Raw genomic sequence first — 26,841 nt, 5'->3', positions numbered from 1 at the left:
TTCTGTACTCCCTGCTCATGGCAGCAGTGAGAAGATATCATGACCTGATGGGGAGGGTCTTTGATGATAGATACTGTTTTCTTGTGACAGTGCTCCTTGGTGAGGTGTTTAAGCCTTATTTTAAGTATTCACCACTACTCACAAGCGTTTCTTGTGATCAACCCTGGAACATCTCTTGTTTATCATATGTATAAATATTTTGGATGAAAGTGTAGCTGGTCTGATTAATAACATTGCAGCCGACACAAAGTTTAGTGGAGTTGTGCATTGTTAGGGAGGTTGTCAAAGGACGTAGTAGGACCAGTTGAAACTGTGGGCAGAAAAAATGGCGGATAGTTTAACCTGGACAAGTGGGCGATATTGTGATGTCAAATGTAAGAGGAATATTTACAATAAGCTGCAGGACCTTTAGGAATAATGATGTACAGAGGGACCTTGCAATGTAAGTCCATAGTTCCCTGAAAGAGGCAACATAGGTCAGTGGCACTGTAGTGTAGCGGTTAACAAAACACTGCTGAAGTGCCATGTTCAATTCAGCTGATTTCTGTAAGGGGTTCTCCACGTGACTGGTGGCTTTACTCCGGTACCCTGGTATCCTCCCACATTGTAAGTACGGTTTAGGGTTAATGACTATATTGGCCCCGGAAGCATAGCAACACTTGCAGGCTTCTCAGCACAATCCCCACTGCTTGTTTGTAGGGTTGATTGCCAAGCCTGGAGGTGAGGTCACAAATGTTTGGTCACCAGTCGAGGTGACATCATCAGTGTGTAACTGGGTGTTGTTTCTGCCAAGTGCTTGTTTTTATATTGGTCCGACTTGTTGTTCAGATTGGTTGGCTGTCATGCTGGCTACTAGGCTCCACTGGGTCCTGGCCGACCGGACAGCTGAGTGATCCCCACGGGCCTGTATCCCGAGGAACCAACACACACAGTGACCAATAACCAAGGATACTGATGATGCCGCCTCGACCTGTGATGAAACGTTTGTGACCTAACCTCCAGTTTTGGCGAACAAACCTAGAAACAATAGCCAACCCAAGCTACCAGTCTTCTCTTTCTTTTCAAACAACTCTCACTGATTTGATTTGATGCAAATGATGCATTTCGGTGGAGTAAGTGGCTCACCTCTTTGCACACTGTGGGTTTGCAAAGAAGGTGTGGAAGAGAATGGAAGGGACAGTACTAAGATTCATGCCCAGCAGCTGCGTTACCGAGGACTCCGTGATCTACGGGGTGTTCCCGGGGACGCACACGGAGACAAATATCTGGTGCTGCTGGCAGATCATCAATTCGGTGAAAGACGTACTTTGGTCTGCCAGCACATGGAGATGTCCGTGACTGAATGCTGCCGACCGGCTCACTCTCGCCTGCAGGAGTACGTGCTGAGGGATGCACTCAAGCTTGGTGCGGCCACCGCGAAGGCCCGGTGGGGAAGGACCACAGTTTAAGGTTCATCACCCGTGGGAGTGGGAGGGGTTGGGTGGGGAGGAGACTAACCCTCATCAGTGGTGGGGCAGATAATCAACATGGTGCCCAAGGAGTGGGTGGAATTGTTAATTTGGGAAAAGCATTAAAGCCAACTCCTGCCTTTATTGTTGATAATTTTATTGTTAATAAGCCTTAACTCTTGACCAAGGGTTGAGAGTAAATGAACGGTTTATTGTAAACATCTTCCATTTGTAAATGAACAGAGAGTCAACACATAATTTTACTGTAAATAACTTTATTGAATAAGGACTCAGAGTCAATGAATTTTTTTTCTTATATGTAAATAACTTTATTTTGTAATACTTTTGAATAAAGTATTTTTGGAAAAAAAATGATGCATTTCACTGTATGTTTCAACGTACACGTGACAAATATAGCTAAATCTAAAAATAATCCAATCTAATATAATCTAAAAATCTGACCTGTCTGCTGACTTAGACTGAAATACTTCCCTGTCCAGTTTCAATCAGTGTGTCTCTATCACTGCAGTGATGTGTAAACTTCTGTGTGTTTCTATCCCTGCCTATATCTGTCTATTTTTTTATCAGTCTACGTATCTGTTCTTCTGTCAGTGGACCTGCTTGCTTGCTGTCTGATTGTTCATTTATCTTATTCTGTCTGTTTGCCCATTTATCTAATGAAGTTTATGGCTGCTCAAGTCAAAACATCTACCAAAAGCAACTCTGTCTGATTTTGAGCTTTGAAAGGGAGAATAAAACTACATCTGTGCAAATCACTGTAACATCTCGTGATCCCATGATCTCTGTCTCAGAACATCTTTCAAAAGGGTGAACCCTCACAAGGTGACAGGCTCTGACGCCAACAAAATCTGTGCCAACCAACTGGCAGGACTATTCAAGGGCATCTTCAATTTTTCACTGCTGCAGTTGGAGGCTCCTACCCGCTTCAAAATGGTGAGACTTATGGCAGTGCCCAAGAAGAGCAGGGTGAGCTGCCTCGATGACTATCACCCAGTTGCACTCAAGTCTGCTGTGATGAAGTTCTTAGAGAGGGTGGTCATGACCAGAATCAACTATTGCCTAAGCAAGGACCTGGACCCAATGCAATTTGCCTGTCACCAAACTAGGTCTACAGCAGATGTAACCTCACTGGCTCTTCACTCAGTCTTGGATCACCTGAATAATAGTACAGTAATACAGAGCAACACACACAAAATACTAGAGGTACTCAGCAGACCAGGCAGCATCCATGGAAAAAAGTACATTCTTCCATAGATGCTGCCTGGCTTGCTGAGTTCCTTCAGCATTTTATGTGTGTTGCTCGGATTTCCAGCATCTGCAGCTTTTCCCTTGGATAGTAATAGCTACATCAGGCTGTTGTTTAATGATTACAGCTCAGTGTTCAACTCAATCATACCTTCAGTACTAATTAACAAGCTCCAAAACCTGGGCCTCTGTATCACCTCTATAAATGGAGCCTTGACTTCTTCACCGGGAGACCACAGTCAGTGAGGATCGGAAATAACATCTCCTCCTCATTGACAATCAACACAGGTTCACCTCAAGGTTGCGTGCTTAGCCCACTGTTCTACTCTTTCTACACCCACAACTGTGTGGCCAGGCACAGTTCAAACGCCATCTATAAACTTGAAGATGGCACCACTATTTTTGGCAGAATTTTCAGATGGTGACAGGAGTGAGATAGATCAGCTGATTGAGTAGCACTGCTGCAACAACCTTGCACTCAATGTCAGTAAGACCAAGGAGTTGATTGTGGACTTCAGGAAAGGGAAGTTGAAGGAACATAGACCAGTCCTCATCGAGGGATTATCAGTGGAAAGAGTGAGCAATTTCACATTCTTGGCAGTCAACATCTCTGATGATCTATCCTGGGTCCAACGTATTGATGTACTTACAAAGAAGGCACAACAGTGGTTATATTTCATTAGGAATTTGAGGAGATTTGGTACATATGTCATCAAAGGCTCTTGCAGATTTCTAAAAGAGTACTGTGGAGAGTATTCTGACTGGTTGCATCACAGTCTGCTCTGGAGGGGTGTTGTAATAAAATGGCTTCTCTGTAATGCTAACTGCTGAGGTAATGGGTTCTCTGCAGCTGCGATGTTTGGGTTATAACTACAGATAATGGGGAACTAACCAATGTCTGGGAACTGAGTTGGTTTGTCGGCGTTGAGGTGAGGCGAGCGAAGAGGAAGGATGAGTGCGGGGAGTGCTCGGTGATCCTGGGACGGCGATACGGGAGTTTGAGGATCCTAAGGTTGGCGGCGTTTCGGCGGAGGTTGTTTATGGAAGGACACTGGAGGCGTGAGCTCCGACGATTTTTTTTTGTGCACGAACTGATAACTTTAATAAGAGTGGCACCTTTGTTTTTTATATTTGGTTTCTCTATTAACTACACCACAGGATTTATAAAGTGTAATTATTTAATCGTTTATTGTGTACTGTCTGATATTTGTGTTGTGAGTTTGTACTGGGGTACATTACATGGCATCCACCCAAACTGGAATGCCCTATTTGACGGGGCCGAAAGCTGATTCCCCTAGACGAACGTGCAGACAAGCCTAGTGGGCTACACTCTCTTTTTACACTGTTTTTAATATATACAGTATTTTGTATTGTGATTTATAGTTTTATTTAATTATTATGTTTAGCAATGCACTGTTGCCGCAAAACAAGTTTCAAGACATATGCCAGTGATATTAACCCAGATTTTGATTTCCACTCTGATCCACATCCAATTTTACACCAGCAGTCAATAACCTTGCACACCTAGCAATATTTATGGCAACGCATACATGCAATTCCGGAGGAACTCAGCAGGTCAGACAGCATCTATGGAAAGGTCATCAGGACTCAAAAAGGTCTCGGTCCAAAACATCGACTGTTTTTTCATTTCCATAGATGCTGCTTGACCTGCTGAGTTTCTCCAGCATTTTGTGTGTGTATCTCTTGTGTTTAACTGTTTTGGCAAACCTATGGTAGTCCGGGACTCCTAGTAGTCCACATTTGGAGAGTTATAGCCAGTAATCACAAGCTCTGATGTCCTCATCTGAATCAGATTGATTATCACTGGTATTTGTTATGAAAGTTGTTGTTTTGCTGCAGCAATACAATGTAATACATAAGTATTTTAAAAAAACACAATAAATCATGCAAAATGAGTGCAAAATATTAAAGTAGTGTTCATGAGTTCATTGTCCATTCAGAAATCTGAAGGTGGAGGAGAAGAAACAGTTCCTAAAATGTTGAGTGTGTGACTTCAGACTCCAGCCCCTGATGGTACTAATGAGAAGAGTGCACACCGTGGACTGTAAAGTTCTTTAATGATAGAGCCTTCTTAAGGGTTTTGAAGATATCACTACTGGTGGGGACACTAGTGCTAATGATGGAGATGGCTGAATTTACAACCCTCTGCAGCTTTTTTCGATCGTGTGCATTGGCTCCTCCATACCAGAAGATGACACAACCAGTTAGAATGCTCTCCACCAGACATCTGTAGAAATTTGCTAGAGTCTTTGGTGACATACCAAATCTGCTCAAACGTCTAATGAAGTATAGCTGCTGGTGTGCCTTCTTTGACGTGTTGGGCCCAGGATAGATCCTCAGTGATGTTGACACCTTTTCATTACAGGCAATGATGAACCTATTCGTCACAGTCAGGTCTCACGTTATTGCTTCAAGTCAAGTGTGATTGAGTGTGTTATTGTTCCGTATCTGTGAACATTAGGACATTTGTTCTAATTCAATTCTCAGTCTGTTTCCAACTCCATGCACTGCATCCATCTCTCCATTGCTGAATTCTCCCTGAGTACCATGCACTTTAAGATCTCTACAACTCTCACTAGCTCTCACATTTTCTTGACATCTCTACCTAGCACAGGCATGAGGTAAATCCTCCACAAGTGCTTTGAATGGTGACGCTGGTTCAGAAGATCGTAGAGTCAAGGTTGCAGAAGTTCAAAGTAAATTTGGTATTAAAGTACATTCATATATGTCGCCATATATGAACCTGAGATGTATTTTCTTATGGACATTCACCATAAAAAAAAACAATAGAATGAATAAAACACACAAACACACACACAAACACACACACACACACACACACACACACACACACACACACACACACACACACACACACACACAACAAACTGCCAATGTGCAAAAGACAACAAACTATATAAATACGAAAAGCAAAGAATAATAGAAATAAATACATAAATAAGCAATTAATATTAAGACCACGAGCTCAAAAGACCTTCAAATTGAGTCTATAGGTTATGGAATCAGTTCAGTGTTGAGGTGAGTGAAGTTATCCATGTTGGTTCAAGAGACTGATGGTTGAGGAGTAATACCTCATATATCAATATATAACTATCTAATAAGCTCATAGAGTCATACAACACTGCAGCACAAAAACAAGTCCTTTGGTCTATCTAGTCCATGCTGAACTATTATTCTTGCTGAGTCCCATTGACCTGCACCTGTACCATAGCCCTTCATACCTCTCTAATCCATGTACCTATCCAAACTTCTCTTAAATTTTGAAACTAACCCGCATCCACCACTCACAACACCCTCTGAGTGAAGAAGTTCCCCTTCATCTTCCCCTTAGATATTTGACCTTTTCTCCTTAACTCATGACCTCTAGTTCTAGTCTTGGTCCACCTCGGTGGGAAAAGCTGCTTGTGTTTACCCTATCTGTAGCCCTCGTAATTTTGTACCTCTATGAAATCTCCTCTCATTCTCCTACGCACTAAGGTATAAAATGCTAACCTATTCCTTATAGTTCAGGTCCTTAGGTCCCAATCAATAGCAATCTCCCACAGTTAGTTAAAAGAAATCTGAGGGGCAACATCATTACACAAAGGATGGCATCTATGTGGAATGAGCTGCCAGAGGAATTGGCTGACACAGGTACAATAACAACTTCTAAAAGTTGGCCAGATATGTAGGTAGGAAAGGTTCAGAAGATTATGCGGGGTAATGGAATTAGTTTGGATGGAACATCTTGGCTGGTATGGACCAGATGAGCTAAAGAGCCTGCATTCACACTGTTTAACTCTATGACTCTCTGTTTGGATGTGCTTTTCACTGTTCTAACCCTAAAGATGCTATCAGCAAACAACATAAACGTAGGCAATGTCCTTCAGTCAGTTCACTATTCCTAGACTGTTTCAATAACTCTATGGTTTGATGTTTTATATTCTGTGTTATTTGCTTGTTTTTTGCCATTTGCGCGATGTTTTCCTTCTTTGCTCATCGGGTGTTTGATGTTTTTCTTTGAACGGGTTCCATGGTGTTTCTTTGTTTTGTGGCTGTCTGTGGGGAGGTCGAATCTTAGGGTTGTATACTGCATACAGACTTTGATAATAAATGTACTTTGAATCTTTGAAATCAGCAATTCCCTCTCTAAACTACCCTCCCTCTAAAGACCTACCTCGAACCCAGAGCAACACACACAAGATGCTGGAGGAACTCGTTAGGTCAGGCAGCATCTGTGAATGTGAATAAAGAGCATATGTTTTGGGCTGAGACCCTTCAACATGACTGGACCATTTTGGATGGACCTTACCAAAAGAGTCATAGAGAAAAACAGAGTTACAGAATCAGACTGTATGGAAACAAGCCCTTCAGTCCAACTGGTCCAGACCTGTTGAAGAGTCTCAGCTGGAAACATCGGCTCATTATTCCTCTTTACAGATGCTGCTTGACCTGCTGAGTTCCTCCAGCAATTTGTGTGCGTTACTCTGGTTTTCCAGCATCTGCAGAATCTCATGTGTTCCTAGAACCTGCCTTCCTTTGAGCTAGATTTTCTTGTTTCTTTGCCCTAATACCTCTTTTTTTCATGACTCGGGTTCTGATGGAAGCTGTTTTTCTACTCCACGAGAATAGCTGTCGATTGAAAGTAGGTCACATTGGCAGCCAATGTTGTGTTAATAATAACTGCAATTATAATTTTATATAATGCAAGGTTATTCACTTGGGCTTTATTTTTGAATGTAATTTTGCCCTGCAATTATCATTTTCCAGTACTCGCTGGAATTCAGAAAAAATGAGGGGGGGGAGAGGATCTCATTGAAACCTATGGAATGTAGAAAGGTCTTGATAGAGTGAATATGGAGAGAACGTTCCTATAGTCGGGGAGTCTAAGACGAGAGGACACAGCCTCAGAATAGAGGGACGTCCATTTAGAACAGAGATGAGGAAGAATTTCTTTAACCAGAGAGTGGAGAATCTGTGGAATTCATTGCCCAGGCATCTGTGGAGGCCATGTCATTTAAGGCAGAGTTTGATAGATCCTTGACTAGTCAGGGCATGAAGAGCTACAGGAAGAAGACAGGAGACTGGGGTTGAAAGGGAAATCGATCCATCACTATGAAATGGTGGAGCAGACTCGATGGGCTAAATAGTCTTATTTTCCAAGAAGTGGCTATTTCCAATAGCAGGGAGAGAGAGACTGAGGAATAAATGGATTAGGGAGCAAGCGCGGAAGAAGGTCACACATGGGTAATGTGAGGGGTTCTTGTCACCACACTGAAGGATGGATGTGATTGCGTTGAAGAGAGTGCAGAGGAGATTCATCAGGATGTTATGCTGGATTGGAGGATTTCAACGATAGAATCATAGAGATTTATGGAGCTATAAATAATACTGCACAGAAATAGGCCCTTCGGCCCAGTGTTCATGCTGACCAAGTGGCCCCATCCAAGCTGGTCCCATATTGCCTGAATCCCACTAAACCTTTCACATGCATGTACCTGTCCAAATGCCCTTTATACAAAATAGAACATTACAACACATACACGAAGAAATCTGTAGATGCTGGAAGTTCAAGCAACACACACAAAATGCTGGTGGAACACAGCAGGCCAGGCAGCGTCTATAGGCAGAGGTACAGTCGACGTTTCGGGCCGAGATTCTTCGTCAGGACTCATTACAGGCCTTTCTGCCCAAAATGTTGAGCCAACTTTTTAATCTCTTCAAAGATCAAGCTAACCCCTCAAATTTCTTAAGACTGTAAGTAAATTTATTTTTTATTTAAATATGTATACATCACCAAATATTGCCCCGAAATTCATTTTCTTATAGGCATTCACAGTAAAACAGGGAAGTACAATAGCGTCAAAGAAAAGCACAGAGACTGACCAACAATGTGTAAGAGAAGACAAAACCTTCCCCCCTATGTTCTTCTTCTTCTGCTTGGGCTCTTTGCTCCCAGTGGAGCATAGGCCATTGATGACCTCCTGTCTCCATTGTCCAAAGACAACGGTATGGTTGGAGCTCGTCAATGTTTCTGCAATCCATTGTATCCACTGTACAGGGCATTGACCTATACAGCCTCATCTGAGCCCTGTTGGCCGGCCTTACCCACCTCCGCCTCTTAAAAGAGGGATGTAGGGTTGGACTTTGAAAGGCTCCCTCCTGCACAGTCCTCCATTTTTCTATTGTCCATGTGCCTAAGAGTTTCTTAAATTCCCTAATGTACCTGCCTCTACCATGACTCCTGAGAGGGCATTCTTCTCACTCACCACTTTCTATTTAAAAAATTATCTTTGACACCCCTCTATACTTCACTCCAAACACTGTAAAATTATGCCCCAATTTTAAATGTTGTTATTGTGCCTACCCCAACCACTTCCTTTGGCAGTTCATGCCAAGTATTAACCACTATCTACATGAAAAATTTGCCCCTCACTTTCCTATTAAATCTCTCCCTCCTCACCTTTAAACTATGACTTCTCTGAAGCCTCTGTTGGTCAGAGTCGACCGTGGATGTTGCATCTTTGCTATCTACATACGAAAGCCAGGGCAGTGCAATATGGAGAGCAAGCTGTTGCCCATGTAGAAAGCTCCCCCTCTCCTTGGCAGCAGAGATTTGAGATCAGAATTTTCTTTCTCCTTGATGTGCTGCTGACCACAGCTGAAGAGCCCCATCTGCCTGAAGTGACCGGTTTTAACCTGCCTTTGCCCCTCCTGTCTGTAAAAGTGGTTCACCGGGCTTATTAGCTAAACCTCACATGAAGGCTAGAAGGTGGACTGGGTTGTCAGAGGCTATTTGAGAGCATTTAAAAGGTACTAAGAGCTTGTCCCCATTACCATCCCCAGCTATAACAACCTTAAGGAATCTATGACCTCTAGTTTTTGACTTATAACTTAAAGTATTCCAAACCAAAGGCTGGAAAGAGGATGTGGGACTTCTTATGGTGGAGAGTATTCTGATTGGCTGCATCACAACCCGATGTAGAGGGTCCGATGTACAGGATTACATGAGGCTGCAGAGGATTGTAGATGCTGCTTGTCCCATCATACCTATGTCCTCCCGACCATCAAGGACATCTTTAAGAGTCAAGAAGGTGGAATCCATCACGAAGAGCCCTCACCATCTGGGACATGCCCTCTTCTCATTACTTCCACCGGGGAGGAGATAGAGGAACATGAGGAACCACATTTGATTCAGGAAAATCTTCTTCTTCCCCATCATCAGATTTCTGAATGGTCTACAACATCGTTTTTCATCTTTTGCACTATATATTTATAGTAATTTATAGAAATAATAGAAATATTATAATTTTTAGTTTGGGTACTGGGGTGGAGGTATGCCTCTATCAAAGAAAGTATCAGGCTGCTTAGTTGCTCGATCAGAGTCACATGAAACCGTGAAGAGTATTGATAACGGCTGGGGTCACCCATCTTGTAATCGAGATGCAACACTGAGCGTCATAGGAAGTCATTCCTGCCTGTGGCCATCAAACTTTACAACTCCTCCCTTGGAGGGTCAGACACCCTGAGCCAATAGGCTGGTCCTGGAGTTATTTCTTGGCATAATTTACATATTACTATTTAACTATTCATGGTTTTATTGCTATTTAATTATTTATGGTGCAACTGTAACGAAAACCAATTTCCCTCGGGATCAATAAAGTATGACTATGACTATGACTATACAACAACTTTCACAACATTTATCAGTGATGATAAATCTGATTTTGAATCTGATTCCAACATTAAGGATCTTCACCATCTGGGACATTCTCTTCTGTCATTACGACCATCAGGGGGGAGGTATAGGAGCCTGAATACCCACATTTAACATTTTAGGAACACTTCCCCCCACCCCCACCATGATTTCTGAATGGTAAATGAAGCCATGAACACTACTTTATTATTTGTCTTTTGTAGGGGTATTTATTTTTTTAATTTATATGTCTTTGCTCCGCACTGCTGCTGCATCAGAACATATATCGGTAATAATAAACACAAGAAATTCTGCAGATACTGGAAATCCAGAGTAACACACACAAAATGCTGGAGGAACTCAGCAGGTCAGGCAGCATCTATGGGAAAGAATTAACAGACTACGTTTCAGGCTGAGGCCCTTCATCAGGATTGAGAAAGAAGGGGGAAGATGCCAGAACAAAAAGTTGGTGGTGGTGGGGGGGTGGTGGGGAAGAGACTAGCTAGAAGGTGATAGGTAAAGCCAGGTGGGTGGGAAAGGTCAAGGAATGGAGAAGAAAGGAGGGTGGACCATAGGAGAAAGAGAAGGGAACCTAGGGGAAGTAATAGGCCAGTGAGAATAAGTAAAAGGTCAGAGTGGGGAGAAGAATGGAGGGGAATTTGTTTACTGGAAGGAGAACTCAATATTCACTGAGGTTGGGTTAGACTAGAACCACCTCAGTTAGTCATAGGTTAAGGATGAAAGGTGAAATATTTGAGGGGCACCTGAGGAGAACTTCTTCACTCAGGGGGTGGTGAGTGTGGAACAAGCTGCCAGTGGAAGTGATAGATGCAGGTTCAGTTGTAATAGTTAACAGAGGTTTGGATAAGTACAGAGATAGGAGGGCTATGGTTCAGGTGCAGGTCAATGGGACGAGGCAGAACAATAGTTCAGCAATCTCTGTTTATATGTTTATATGTTGTAGTTCTCTATAAATCCCTGACGGAAACAGACATGTTCAACCCACTCTGTGCATGCAGACCTAGATGCCTATCTTTGCCAATCCCATTTGCCTGTGTAGGCCTGCGTCCCTCTACTTTCCAATCCAAATATCTGTGCAAATGCCTTTTAAATGTTGTCATTGCATCTGCCTCCGGCATGTCCTCTGGCAGCTTGTTACAGATATTCACCACTCTCTACATGCAAAGCCTCATCCTCATATCCTCTTTAAAATTCTCCCCTCTCAAATTAAACCTGAGCCCTTTAGTTCGAAGAGCAACGCACTCAAAATGCCAGAGGAACTCAGAAGAATTCGTCAGCATCTATGCAGGGGAATAAACAGTTGACATTTCGGGACTTGGAACCTTAGTTCTAAACTCCACTACCCTGTGAAAAAGATGGAATATCCATCCTAATCCAGACATCCCACCTCTCCCAGAAGTCCCGGGAGTCTCCCGCATATTAATAGTGATTCCCTGATGCCCGCAAGTTATCTACAATGTCACAGAAATCAATTTTTTTGAGAGTGAGCGAGCGAGAGAAAGCAAGAGAAAGTGTGAGAGCGACCAGGAGAGAGAGAGACCGCGTGCGAGAGAGAGCGAGAGAAAGCAAGCGAGAGTGTGAGAGAGTACACGAGCGACCACGAGAGAGAGAGAGAGAAAGAGAGAGAGCAAGAGAGAGTGAGAGAAAGCAAGCGAGAGCGTGAGAGAGGCCGCGAGCGACCATGAGAGAGAGACCGTGTGCGAGAGAGAGCGAGAGAAAGCAAGCGAGAGCGACCAGGAGAGAGAGAGACCGCGTGCGAGAGAGAGCGAGAGAAAGCAAGCGAGAGTGTGAGAGAGTACACGAGCGACCACGAGAGAGAGAGAGAGAGAGAGAGAGCGAGAGCACGCCATTGCAGAGTGTTCCAAAAAAAAAATATAAAACGTACGTCACCCCAGACTACACTAAAGTGTACCCCTGCCTAATAGGGGTCAAAATAATGACAGTGTTGCTCACTGCACTGTTTACAACAGTGACTTTTCTATTGCCCATGGTGGGTTAAGACTGTAAAAGACATGTTGAGGTGAGTTTAACAGGTGTCATTTGTTATTAGCATAGCTAACATTATTTAAACTAGCTGGTTAGCTGCTAAGGAGCCAGTCTATTGCAGACATCCCACCTCTCCCGGACGTTCCGGGAGTCTCCCGCAAATTGATGGTGCTACCTCCCTGAAATGAGTTTTTACAGGGTGGGATGTCTGCTAACCCACACCCTTCACAATATTATAAACCTAGTCACTCATCATTCCACTTTGCCCCAGTATGAAGAAACCCACCCTACCAATCTCTCCCTATAACAACAGGCCTCTCTCTTCTTCCCTCTTCATCAGGCAGAAGATACAGAAGTCTGAAAGCATGTACCACCAAGCTCAAGGACTGCTTCTACCCCGCTGTTATAAGATTATTTTAAGAAAAACTGTTACGGTTCCCTAATACAAGATGGCCTCACAATCTACCTTGCACCTTGTTGTTTACATGTACTGAAATTTCTCTGTAGATGTTACACTTTATTCTGCATTTTTATAGTTTTGTTTATTTATTTATTGAGATATAGTATGGAAAAGGCCCTTCTGGCCCTTCAAGCCGTGCTGCCCAACAATCCCCCAATTTAATCTGAGCCTAATCGCAGGACAATTTACAATGACCCATTAACCTACTAATCATTGCACCTTTGGACTGTGGGAGGAAACCCATGCACACACGGGAGAACCTATAGACTTCTTACAGGCGGTGACAGGAATTGAACCCATGTGGCTGGTACTGTAAAACGTTATGCTGACCACTACGCTACCATGTTGCCAACATTTTATACTACCTAAATGCACTTTGTAAAGATTAGATTATGAGAACACTCAGTCCTCTTTTATTGTCATTTAGAAATGCATACATGCATTAAGAAATGATACAATGTTCCTCCAGAGTGATATCACAGAAAACAGGACAAACCAAAGACTAACACTGACAGAACCACATGGTAAAAAAAAAGTCTCAAGTCCCGATCGACTCCTGAGTCCCAGATAGCAGGCGGCAAAAAGGAGAAACTCCCTGCCATTATCCTCCAAGGCACCAACAACTGCCGATGCCTTGGAAGCAGCCGACCACAGCTGACACCGAGTCCGTCCATCCGAAAACTTCGAGCCTCCGACCAGCCCCTCTGATACAGCCTCCCGAGCGCCTTTGACCTAGCCCCAGCCGCCGAAACAAGCAAAGCCAAGGACTCGGGGCCTTCTGCTGCGGAGATTCCGGTTACCACACAGTAGCAGCGGCAGCGAAGCAGGCATTTCAGAAGTTTCTCCAGATGTTCCTCCAGATTAGCTTTATTTGTCACATGTACTTCAAAACATACAGTGAAATGTGTCCTTTATGTCAAATCAAGTCAGGGAGAAATGTGCTGGGGGCAGCCCGCACCTGCAGCTATGATTCCAGCACCAACCTAGCGTGCCCATAACTCACTAATCCTAACCATACGTCTTTGAACTGTAGTAGGAAACTGGAGCACCCGGAGGAAACCCACGTAGTCACGGGGAGAACATACAGTCTCTTTACAGACAGCAGCTAGAAGTGAACCCCGATCTTACAGCTAGTTCTGTAATAGTGTGATGCTGACTTCGGATCTGTATGAATAGAATGCATAACAAGGTTTTCACTGGATCTCAGTAGGTGTGACAATAAGACTTACAAAATAATGATGGTGTCAGCTCGAGACTTTGACCGTTTATTCCTCTCCATCGATACGGCCTTCCTCCAGCACGTTGCTGTGGATTTTCAGCATCTGCAGAATCTCTTGTGTTAACGTGACAATAATAAACCAATTCCAATTCCAATTTCAATTCCCTCCAGGCCTCAAACTTGAGTGGCCATGAGCTGTAGGGTTATTGATGATAGGACAGAAACTGGGGGAAAGAAACAATGGGGAGAATGGCCTACCGTTTGGCCATAAATTTCCAGTGTTCAATGATCAAAATCAGAATCAGGTTTAATATCACCAGCACATGTTGTGAAGTGTGTTGTCTTTGTGGTCTAATGCAATGTGTAATAATAGAAAAAATGTGAATTACATAGAACATAGAAATCTACAGCACGTTACAGGTCTTTCATCCCACAATGTTGTGCTGACCATGTAACCTACTCTAGAAACTGCCTAGAATTTCCCTAGTGCATAGCCCTCTATTTTTCCAAGCTCCATGTACCTATCTAAGAGACTCTTAAAAGACCTTATTGTATCCGCTTCCACCGCCGCTGCTGGCAGTGCATTCCATGCACCCACCACTCCCTGTGTGACAAACTTATCCCTGACATCCCCTCGGTACCTATTCCCAAGCACCTTAAAACTATGACCCCTCATGTTAGCCGTTTCAGCCTTGGGAAAAAGCCTCTGGCCATCCACATGATCAATGCCTCTCATCATCTTATATACCTCCATCAGGTCAACTCTCAATGAGAAGACTGCTTGACTTGGGTGATGGGGGTCTTTAATGACGGATGCCACTTTTTTGAGGAATCGCTCCTTGAAGACGTACTGGATACCACAGGGGCTCGTGCTCCTGAGAAGCTGACCAAGTTTACAACACTGAAATTTATGTCTACCCTTTCTGATGGATCACGTGGCACTTGTTTCTGGAAGCTCAGCCTGGTGTCCTGTCCAAAACTTATCCCTCAGTCAAAACTAAAAAACAGATTATCTGATCATTATCACATTTGTGAGAAATGATGTCTCTGTAACCCACATTACACGAATGATTACATTTCAGAAATATTTAATTGGGTGTAAAACACTTTGGGATACCTAGAGGTTGCGAGAGTCATGATAGAAATGCTTTTCTTTCTCTTTCTCATCAAGCATGCACTAGGATAAAAATATGATTGCAATTTCCAAAACAGACTGTAGATATAATAATTTAATGAACAGAACTACAGGTCTATGGAAAAACATACTGGAGTGGTCTAGCCAAAACATAGTGCAATAACAAAAATGGTTTAAAAATCTAGTATGGCTTTATTCTCTATTTACTAATTCCTCACTGATGTCACTGACTGAAAGGTCACGGGAGATCAAAATATTGAGACAGTGAGTTCAGATGTTGGAAGCCTTTGCGCACTCTCTCTCCTCTCTCTCTCTCTCTCTCTCTCTCTCTTTCTCTCTCTCTCTCTCTCTCTCAATTGATGGTAAGAGAGAGTCTGCTGCTTCTCGAGTCAGGGGAACTCGAAGTAAGCAACGCTGCAGACAGTAACATTAAGACAGCCGCTGTTGCTGTTGCAGGAGTAATATCTGACCTTCATTAGTAAGAAAGAGAGCATGTCGAGACATCGAAGTGTTGGGATGGACAGTAGTTTTTAATGGTCTATAGATCATGGTCTCTGGGGGTTTGTTATTGTTTTATTTGGTGGGGTGGAGGATGGCAGTGGTTGATGCATTTTGCCGGAACAAATGAGTTGACGCTTTGTTACTGCTCATGTGTAGAGGGAGTTTTGGGGTTCTACCATTTTCTGTCATTCATTCTTTTGTCTTTTTCCTCTCTTTCTGTTTCATGGATGTCTCGCGAAGAGTAACTATTTCAGTTTATATATTGTATACATTTCTGACATTAAATTGAACCATTGAAGCATTAACCTCTATTTATTAATTAGTTATTATCCCTCAACCATCATACTCTTGAACCAGTGGTGATAGCTTCTCTCAGTTTCACTCATCTCAATGCTGAACTGTTCCCACACCCTGTGGACTCACTTTCAAGGACTTTTCATCTCGTTTCTTGATATTGATTGTTTATTTAGTTATTATTATTAAATCTTTCTTTTTGTATTTGTACAGTTCGTTGTCTTTTGCACTCTGGTTGAAAGCCCAAGTTGGGAATCTTTAATAGATTCTGTTATGGCTTTATTCTATAGGTATATTGAGTATGCCCACAAGAAAATGAATCTCAGAGTTGTGTATGGTGAAATATATGTACTTTGATAATAAACTTACTTTGAAGTTTGAACTTTATTCAATATTATTATTTTTATAATTAAATAATAAATTGTTTATTAACAAAAGACAGTATTGTGGGCATGCCACGTTGGCACTGGAACGCGTGGCAACGTTTGTGGGCCACCCCCAGCATATCCTTGGATGTGTTGGCTGTTAATGCAAATGGCACATTTCACAAACACGAGAGCCTGCAGATGCTGGAAATCCAGAGTAACACACACAAAATGCCGGAGGAACTCAGCAGGTCAGGCAACATCTGTGGAAATGAGTAAGCACTTGACATTTCGGGCCGAGATCCTTCATCAGGACTCATTTCATTGCATGTTTTGATGTACACATGATAAATAAACTTGAATCTTAAATCTTGTATGGTCATGGGAATGATCTGAAAATAGATGTGAAATGACATAGTAGATAATTTATCTCCTGATTTACAGACAAATATTAATGAATTTTCACAACAAATTTGAGGAACATCTCTTGATTGAAGAGATTGGTCTGGTATAAAGAAACAGAGAATGGTGACGATATATCATTCATTCCATTATTGTGGTTGTCAACAACATTGAAAAAGGACTTGTTTCCATATTATACAGAATACTTATTTACTTACCCAAACACATCAACCCTACTGGGGAACACCCACAACACGCTGGAGGAACTCAGCAGGTTGGGCAGCATCCGTGGAGACGATGAGTCGACGTTTCGGGCCGGAACCCTTCGTCAGGACTGTAGAGGGAAGGGGCAGGGGCAGAGCCCTACTGGGGCATGGGCCTCCGACAGCAGCTCAGCAGAATACTCTGGCCTGGGTCAATCTGTCAGGTTGTCCGAAGGTCCTTCCCCTCCCAGAGTTGAGGTGTTTGGAGCCTCTATTGGTGCTTCTGTAGCTCTGGGTTTTTTACTGAATGGCACTGCTAGCCTCATGCCCAACCCTCCTCCTTTCGCAGCAAGGCTTGGGACTGTCCATGGCAGAGTCGCTATATAGAATAAGAATCATAGACTATAGAGTATGGAAATATGCCTTTCAGTCCAAAGGTTAGCTTTATTTGTCACATGCACATCGAAACATACATTGAAATGAGTCGCTCGTTTCAATGACCAACCCATTCCGAGGATGTGCTGGGTGCAGCCCTTAAGAGTTGCCAGGCTTCTGACACCAACATAGCATGCCCACAACTCACTGCCCCTAACCTTAGGATGTGAGAGGAAGCTGACACACCCAGAGAAAACCCATATGGTCACAGGGAGAACATACGAACTCCTTACAGGCAGTGGCAGTAATTGCTGGCACTGTAAAGCGTTACACTGATCACTAAGCTACCATGCTGCCCAATTTATTGATGCCAGCCAAACTGTCTTATTCTCCACCTTCTGGCCAAAGCTCGTTTGCAGTTCCATTTCCCTTTCCTCTCTCCTCCTCCCACTTCAACCCATATCTTTCTCTTCCACCACCTTCTCCCTTGGCCCATCACTCACTCACTCACTTCGCCCACCAGTTCCCTTCCACACCTTCCACTCTCGATTCCATTTTCCACCCCCCTCTCTTATCAAGGTTCCATCACCGTCACCCCTTGCTCACTTCCTCCCATTACCTTCCAGCTCATGACAGTGTTCCCATTCATCTCCCCCACCCCCACCGCCAGTCATCTGAATCCATTATCACCTACCAGTACTTGGACCCTGTCTTCCCCCACTACTTTATACTGGCCACTTCCACTCTATCTTTAAGTCCGGGTGAAGAGTCCTGACCAAAAACATTGCCAGTTCGTTTTCCTCCACAGATGAGTGGAGAGATGAGGGGTATAGATGGGGTAAATAATAGCAGGCTTTTTCCAATGAGGTTGGGTGGAACTGCAACCGAGGTCATGGGTTAAGGGTGAGAGGTGAAAAGTTTAAAGGGAACATAAGGGGAAACTTCTTCACTCAGTGGGATGTGAGAGTGTGGAACAAGCTATCGGTGCAAACAGAGGATGTGAGCTCAGTGTCAAAGATTAAGCAAGTAGATACATGGATGTTCGGGGTATAGTCCTAGTGAGGTTGATGGGAGTAGGCAGTTTAAATAGTTTTGGCATGAGCTAGATGGGCTGGAGATCCTGTTTCTGTGTTGTACTTCCCTATGACTCAAAGACTCTATGCTGTCTGACTTGCTGACACCTCCAGCAATTGGTTTACTTCTCACTAATGCATCATCTGCCTCCAAGTTGCCTCCTCGGGCTAATCTAATTTGTCTGTGTTTGATTTACATGCTCAAAACCTTTTCTATCCAGGAACCTAGAGATTCATTTATTTATCACATATATATCAAAACATAGGGGGAAATGCATCGTTTGCAGCAACAACAATATATTTTTTTGCAACTGTACATCTTCCTGTTATCATAACTATATATGCTGTGTGCTGTAGGTAATGTGTTCCACACCTTGGCCCAGATTAGCACTGTTATATTTTCATGAGCCCACAAGAGTCAACATGTCTCTGGTGCCAACATTGCATGTCTACAATGTACTACCCCTAACCCGTACATTTTTGGAATGCGGGAGGAAGCCAAAACACCCAGAGAAAATACATTTACGCTCACAAGGAGAACACACAAATGTCTTGCAGACAGTGGTGGGAATTGAACCTGACTGTCAGTGCTGTGAAGTATTAAGCTAATCACTACACTACCCAAGTCATCGATGCCAGACAAGCTGTCTTATTCTCTAATTTCTGGCAAATGCTTTTCTTCAGTTCCATTTCCATTTCTTCTCTCCTCCTGATCCACCAGCCCGCCTCCCTCACCCTCTCCTTCTGCCCATCTCATACATGAATATAGAGCTGGCTATATTCATGCTTGGTTGAATGATAATCGAACCTGAACTTGACTTTGAACCAACACAACCAAGGATGCGCTGTGGGGTACCTGCAAGCGTTGCCACACATTCTGGCCTCAACATAGAATTCCCACAATGCTCAGCAAAACAACACAGAGCACAGCTTAACAGAACTCAACAAACAACAAAACAACAAACAGCAAAACAAGCCCCATTCCTCCCTGCCTCTCACCTACATCAAAACCCACTCTTGGGGATAGGCCTCTAGGCCTCCACTTTCCAGCCTCTAGTCTCCAGGCTTGAAGTTCAAAGTTCATAGTTCAAATTAAAATTATCAAAGCATGTATACCATATACAACCTTGCAGCACCAACAGGGAAACAAAGGAATGCAATAGAACCCACAAGGAAAACACATATACACATAACACAGACTGACAAGCAACCCATGTGCAAAAGAGGACAAAATGTGCCAATAATAAAAAAAGTAAAGCAATAGATACAGAGACCATGATCTGCAAAGTCACTGAAAGTGAGTCACAGGCTGTGGAATCAGTTCAGTGTTGAAGCAATTGAAGCCCATCCACACTGACCCAGGAGCCCAGGAGTCCAATGGTTGTAGGGCACAACTGCCCTGAACCTGTTGCCGTGGAACCCAAGACTCTGGCACCTCCTGTCTGATGGTAATAGTGAGAAGAGGGGGAGATGGGTGGAAAGGTCTTGAGGGTGTTAGGAGGCAAATACTTGTCATTCCTTATGTGCGCAGGAAAGTTCATTGTAGACACTACCTACCCTACAAACTGCCTTTTCTAAAAACAAAATACACTGTGAAATCTCTTCCAGGCATGCCTGTCCTGAAGAAGTTTAAATAAATTTTCATCCCACTTCCCATTTCCATTCTGATATGTCTATCCATAGCCTCCTCTACTGTTGCGATGAGGCCGCACTCAGGTTGGAGGAAAACGCCTTCTGGGTAGCCTCCAACCTGGTGGCATGAACATGGACTTCTCAAACTTCCGGTAAAACCTCCCCCCCCATTCCTCTCTCACCTACCTCCTTGCCTGCCCATCACCTCCCACTGGTGTTCCTCCTCTCTGTTCTTTCTTCCATGGCCTTCTGTCCTCTCCTGTTAGATTCCCCCTTCTCCAGCCCTGTATCTCTTTCACCAGTTAACTTTCCAGATCTTTACTTCACCCCTCCCCCTCCCAGATTCACCTAGTATATCCTCCTCCCCTCCATTCACCTTTTAACTCTACTCGTCATCTTTTTTTTCTCCAGTCCTGCTGAAGGGTTTCTTTTCCATAGATACTGCCTGGCCTTCTGAGTTCCTCCAGCAATTTGTGTGTGTTGCCTTTTCCAAAAGCTCCCTTCTGGAAAGCACTATGAGGTTATTAAAACAAACATTTCACACCATCATACAAGTTTCTTCCCCCAGGCTGTTAACCAGTACCAAGAGCCCCCACACTGTCCTCTATCTATTGACCCCATCACTGCACCGTAAACACTTTGCCCCACTTCTTAATGTTGTTTACATTGTAAATACACTAGTATTTATGTATTTATTCCCTATCTATACTTCAATCTCTATTCCTATATAACTCTTTATTCTTATAATTGTTGAATGTTGTTTTCTGTTGCCTGTCACACCCTGAACAATACACCACATCAAATTTCTAATACATGTTAATACATATGGAGAATAAAGTTGATCCTTGATCCTCGATTCTTATGGTGTTAATGACGGAGGACTCTGTGATGGTAATGTTATTAAATGTCAAAGCTGAGTTACCAGACAGCCAAACGTGCCAGGTATATTACTTGTTACTTCTCAGTAAATGCCTGACTTCTGTCTGTGATGTTTGTTTACACAGGATATTTTGGTTGCTGAGTTGAAGAGCTAGTTCCCCCAGGCCATGAGGCTAGTGAACTCCCTGTCACCACCCAGGTCTCAGGAGACCATAAGACATCATCATCATCATCATCATTATTATGTGCCATGTCATATGAAATCATCATTATGTGCTCTGTCGTATGACATCATCATTATGTGATGTGTTATTTGACATCATCACTATGTGCTGTGTCGTATGACATCATCATTATGTGCTGTGTCTTATGACGTGGGCGATCGTGGTCTTTGACCATGATTGTTCTTGGCAAATTTTCTGCAGAAGTGGTTTGCTATTGCCTTCTTTACAAGACAGGTGAACCCCAGCCAATATCAATACACTTCAGAGATTGCCTGCCTGGAGTCAGTGGTTGCATAACTAGGTCTTGTGATATGTACCACTGCTCATATGACCATCCACCACCTGCTCCCATGGCTTCACATTACCCTGATCGGCTGGGGGGGGGGCTAAGCAGGTGCTACACCTTGTCCAAAGGTGACCTGCAGGCTAGCAGAGGGAAGAAGCATCTTACACCTCCTTTGGTAGAGTCATATTCCCACCCCACCACCCTAACCATAAGACGTATGAGCAATATTAGACCATATGGTCCATTAAGTCTGCTCTGCCATTCCATCATGGCTAATTCATTATCCCTCTCAACCCTATTTTCCCACCTTCTATATGTAACCTTTGACACCCTTACTAACCAAGAGCCTATCTTTAAATATACCCAATGACTTGGCCTCCACAGCTGTCTGTGGCGATGAATTGCACAGATTCACAACCATCTGACTAAAGAAATTCCTCATCATTTCTGTTCTAAAGGGACTTCCCTCCATTTTGAGGCTGTGCTTTCTGGTTCTAGACTCCCCCAATATAGGATACATCCTCTCCACTTCCACTCTATTGAGGGCTTTTTGATAGGTTTCTATCTTCATCATGTATGAAGAGTTAGTGGGTTATGCTGTTTGCTCTTTGACTTGTGTCACCAATTCACCTTATTATCTGTTAATTTATTTTAGCTAATAACTCCTATGTGTAGTGTGTGAGTTATACGTACTGTGTTGTGGAGGAATGTCATTTTGTTTGGCAGTGTACTGTTGAATTACAATAAACTTGAATTTGACCTTGAAAATGGAGCTGAGATCGAGGGGCTGAGGTGGGCAAAATATTTACCATTTCTTGGTTTCAATGCAATTGCAATCACAGTTAGGGACACCGTCTCTGTGAAATGTAGCCTGGGGACATTGGTTAAGTTACTAAACTGATATCCTGGACCATTGATCCCAGAAATATCAGTTCAAATCCCACACCGGCAGCTGAGAGATTTAAATGTAACTAATTTAATTATGTATGAAATTAAAACGCTTGTGTTGGGAATGGTAACTATAAAATTGCTACCTTATTGTTATAATCCACTTGATTCACTGAAACCCTTCAGGGAAGGAAATTTGCCATCCTGACCTGGTTATATGTGTACAACAGATAGGGCGCTGAAGAAGATATTTGACATGTTTGCCTTCATCAACTGAGGCAGTGATAATCAGAGTTGGTTTGTCACGTTACAGTTGTACGAAATCTTGACTGGGCTATATTGTAGTACAAAGTGTTCAAAGTGATCATCAAAGAGTCTTTGTGGGCCTACATGTTCAAACAGAACTTTTGGTCTATAGACCAATCATCCTTCCTACATTACTGTATAGAGCTCAGTCACAGGTCACCTTTAGCAGGCACCTGAAAGCCCTAGAACAATGCCTCCAAAGATTCTTATGAAAGGTTTCGAGGATCAGCTGGAAGGACAATCACACTAACACCAGCATACTGGAGGAGACCAACATGAACATATATGTCCCCCACGATAAAGCAACATCAACTCCATTGGATATCTCATGTCATTTGGATGCTGAATTCACGTCTCCCCAGACAGATCCTTTACTCCCAGTTGAAGATCAGTCAGTGAGCTCCCGGTGGGCAGAGGAAACACTTCAAAGATAAGATCAAAATCAGCCTGAAGAAATTCAACATGATATCTAAAAACTGGGAAGCCATGGCACTCAATAGATACCCCCGGAGGAAATCTGTTCAAGAGGGAGCTGCGCTACATGAGAATGAGCTCCACTGTGCTGCAGAGAACAAGGGGCAGCTGCGAAAGGAGAGACTGAACAACCCAAGGACCTAAACGCCAGCTACTAGTGTCCACACTGCACCAGAATATGTGGATTCTAGACCATCCTCTACAGCCAACTGAGGACCCACCAATAAACAAACTCTTAGGAGAACATCATACTCAAAGTTCAAAGTACATTTATTATCAAAATATGTATAGGTTAGTCTCCTTACAGGCAGCCACAAAAACAAACTCAATGGAACCATTAAAAAAAAAGGCCATCAAACATCCAATATGCAGAAAAAAATAGTGCAAACAACAAAACCAAGCGAGCCGCTGAAGTTCCCAGAAGTGAGTTCACAGCTGTGAAGTCAGTCATCACTGCAGCCGATCCGATGTCCCCATCCCGTTGGTTGCAGGCCACAGCCTCGGTTCAGCAGAGAGACGAGTAAGCCTCGTGGAATGCTGAGCTGAACTGGCCTGGACCCGACACCCAGACCTTTTCAATCTGGCCCGACACGTATATCATCCAAACCTTGGGTCATTCCCTGCTCTCAGACGGCGGCCCTGCCACTTCGATATGCTCTTCGACCTTAGCCCCCCCACCCCGATGTGGCCCGTATCCAAGTAATCACACTAATGGTACTTAGGTGGTGACTAAGATTCAAAGTTCAAAGTAAAATTTATTATCAGTGTATATACACGTCACCACATACAACACTGAGAATCTTTTTCTGCAGGCATACTTAGCAAATCTATAGAACAATAACTGTAAACATCTGTAAACTGTAAACAAATTGCGCAAATGCAGATTATGGTGGTTGGTTCAAGAACTGAATGCCTGAAGAGAATTAACTGCTCCTGACCCTGATGGTGTGGGACTTTCGGCTTCTGTACCTCCTCCCTGATGGTAGCTGGAAGAAGGTGACACGGCCCAGATGGTGAGGATCTTCGATGATGGATTTTGCCTTCTTGATGCAGCACCTCCTGTAGATACTACCAATAGTGGGGAGAGATGTGCCGTGATATATTGGACTGAATCCACTACTCTCAATAGCTTCTTAATTTCCTGTGCATTCGAATTCCCATACACCCCTTCCTGTAAATCATTTCTTTCAACATCAGAGTGACCTGTGCCAGAACAAATGTTTCCTTTGAGTGAGTGCTCTCATTAGCCAGGTGCTCAGCATCTGACATGGAACACTATCTATTTCTGTATCAGAAACTGACTGCATGTCAGAGCGCTGAACAAGAATTATGTTTGCCTAATGGGCCACAGTTAGCACAGCGGTTAGAATGGTGCTTTTGCAGCACGTGATGTTCTGGAGTTTGGAGTTCATTTCCGGCGCTGTTCTGTGCAACCTCCCCATGAAATGCAGGGGTTTTCTCAGATGCTGCAGTTTCTTCCCACCGTCCAGAGATGTACCGGATAGGTTTACTGGCCATTGTAAATTGTCCTGTGATTAGGTTAAGGTTAATCATGGGTTGCTAGTGCAGCATGTCTCAAAGGGCCAGAAGGTCCTACCCCGTGCTGTGTCACTAAATAAATAAATAACACAAAAAGTTTATGCTTAAAGATTGTTCTATTTTATGAGATACTTTGACCAAAAATGCATAACTCCAAACAGACATTTCTGCTGAATTTAGTGCATGATATTAGATTTACAGTCATGTGTTACAGAAAAGAGCATCTGTAATGATTAATCTCCTCTTTAATTCTGAGAGACATCTTACGGCTTTTCAATTAGATTTATGTAGTTGGAGGAAATAGGGAAAGATTAATGTAACGTTGGTCAACAATACTCAGATTTCATAAGAAAGAAACCATTAACTACTCAAAACAAACACTGGAAACGTGAGAAATCAGCAGAGATTGTCATTCAGTAAGCAACCTCTCTGAAGTGATGACACATTTATTAATATAATTTAGCGACAACTATTTTCTCTTGCTCTCTGGCTCAATGGTATTATGATACTTCTGTTGTAACTTGAGAGGCCTTTATACTCTGTGGTTGTGAAGCATGGACTGTGACTCCACTTCAAGGCAATTTTACATCCAATTGCACTCCACTTATCAATGAGAGAGAGCTTTTTATAAACTTAAACGCATTACTGTTTGTAATAAGAGTTTAGAGTGGGATTAGGAATGATTCCCCTTTTCCTTTTCAAAATAACCTTTGCTATTTCTATTGGAAATATTGTGCCCTGGGGTGAGTCCGCACTGGTGAAGCTGTCGTCCTTCATGAAGCACATACAGAATGCTGGAGGAACTCAGGTCAGACAACATCTATGGAAGTATATAAACAGCCAACGCTTTGGGCTGAGACCCTTCTTTGGGACTCTACATATGTTACTCTGGATTTGAGTATCTGTGAAACTCTTGAGTCTTTCATGAAAACTAGGATGGCATGGTGGCATAACAGTTAGAAAATTCGCTGTATAGCACCGGAGTTTGATTCTGGCCACTGTCTGTAAGGTGTTTGTACACTTAATTATTTATTTATTGAGCTGCTGCACAGAACAGTCCCTCCGGGTCTTCCAGCCACATCGCCCATCAATCCTCCAATTTAATCCTAGCCTGTCGCGGGACAATTTACAATGACTAATTACTCTACCAACCGATATACTTTTGGAATGCGGGAGGGAACCGGAAACCCGCACGGTCACAGGGAGGACGTACAGACTCCTTACAGGCAGCGGTGGGAATTGAACCCGGGTCAGTGGTACTGTGAAGCGTTGTGCTAACCACTACATTACCGCGTGCATTCTCCCTATGACCACATGGGCTTCCTCCAGGCTGCCTGGCATCCTGCCACGTTCCATAGAGGTAGACAAGCAATCTGGGACAGACTCACAGAGTTATAGAAGAAACAGGACCTTCAGCATACTGCAACAATGCTAACACATTCGCCCGAATGCTAGGTCTATACTGGTGGCCTATGTCTAGTGGTGTTGGTATTGGGACCTTTTGTTGTTTTCAGACCATAAACCCAGAAGACACAGGAGGAGAATTAGGCCATTCAGCACATCAAGTCTGCTCTGCCATTTGGCCATGGCTGATTTATTTTCCTTCCTTCTTCCCATAACCTTTGGCACCCATATTAACTAAAGCTATCAATCTCTGCTTTAAATGTATTAAATAACTTGGCCTCCACAACCATCTGTGCATCACTGTTGTAATGCTTGGTTATTTGAGTTATTGTCACTTTCCTGTCAGCTTAAACCAGTCTGGCCATTCTCGTCTGACCTCCCTCATTAACAAGATTTCTCGTCCATAGAACTAATGCTCACAGAACTGATGTTTTTATTTTTGTTTTCACACTATTCTCTGTGAACTCTAGAGCAGGGGGTTCCCAAGCTGGGGTCTATGGACCTCTTGGTTAATGGTAAGGCTCCATGGCATAAAAGAGGTTGGGAACCCCTGCTCTAGAAACTGTTGTGTGTGAAAATCCCAGGAGATCAGCAATTTCTGAGATACTCAAACCACCCCATCTGGCACCAAAAATCATTCTTCGGTCAAGGTCACTTAGATCACATTTCTTCCCCATTCTGATATTTGGACTGAACAACAACTTAATCTCTTGACCATGTCAGCATGCTTTATGCATTGAGGTG

The sequence above is a fragment of the Mobula birostris genome, chromosome 12 (genome assembly GCF_030028105.1).
Source record: "Mobula birostris isolate sMobBir1 chromosome 12, sMobBir1.hap1, whole genome shotgun sequence".
Classification (NCBI taxonomy): Eukaryota; Metazoa; Chordata; class Chondrichthyes; order Myliobatiformes; family Myliobatidae; genus Mobula; species Mobula birostris.
This window is presented reverse-complemented; position numbering follows the sequence as displayed.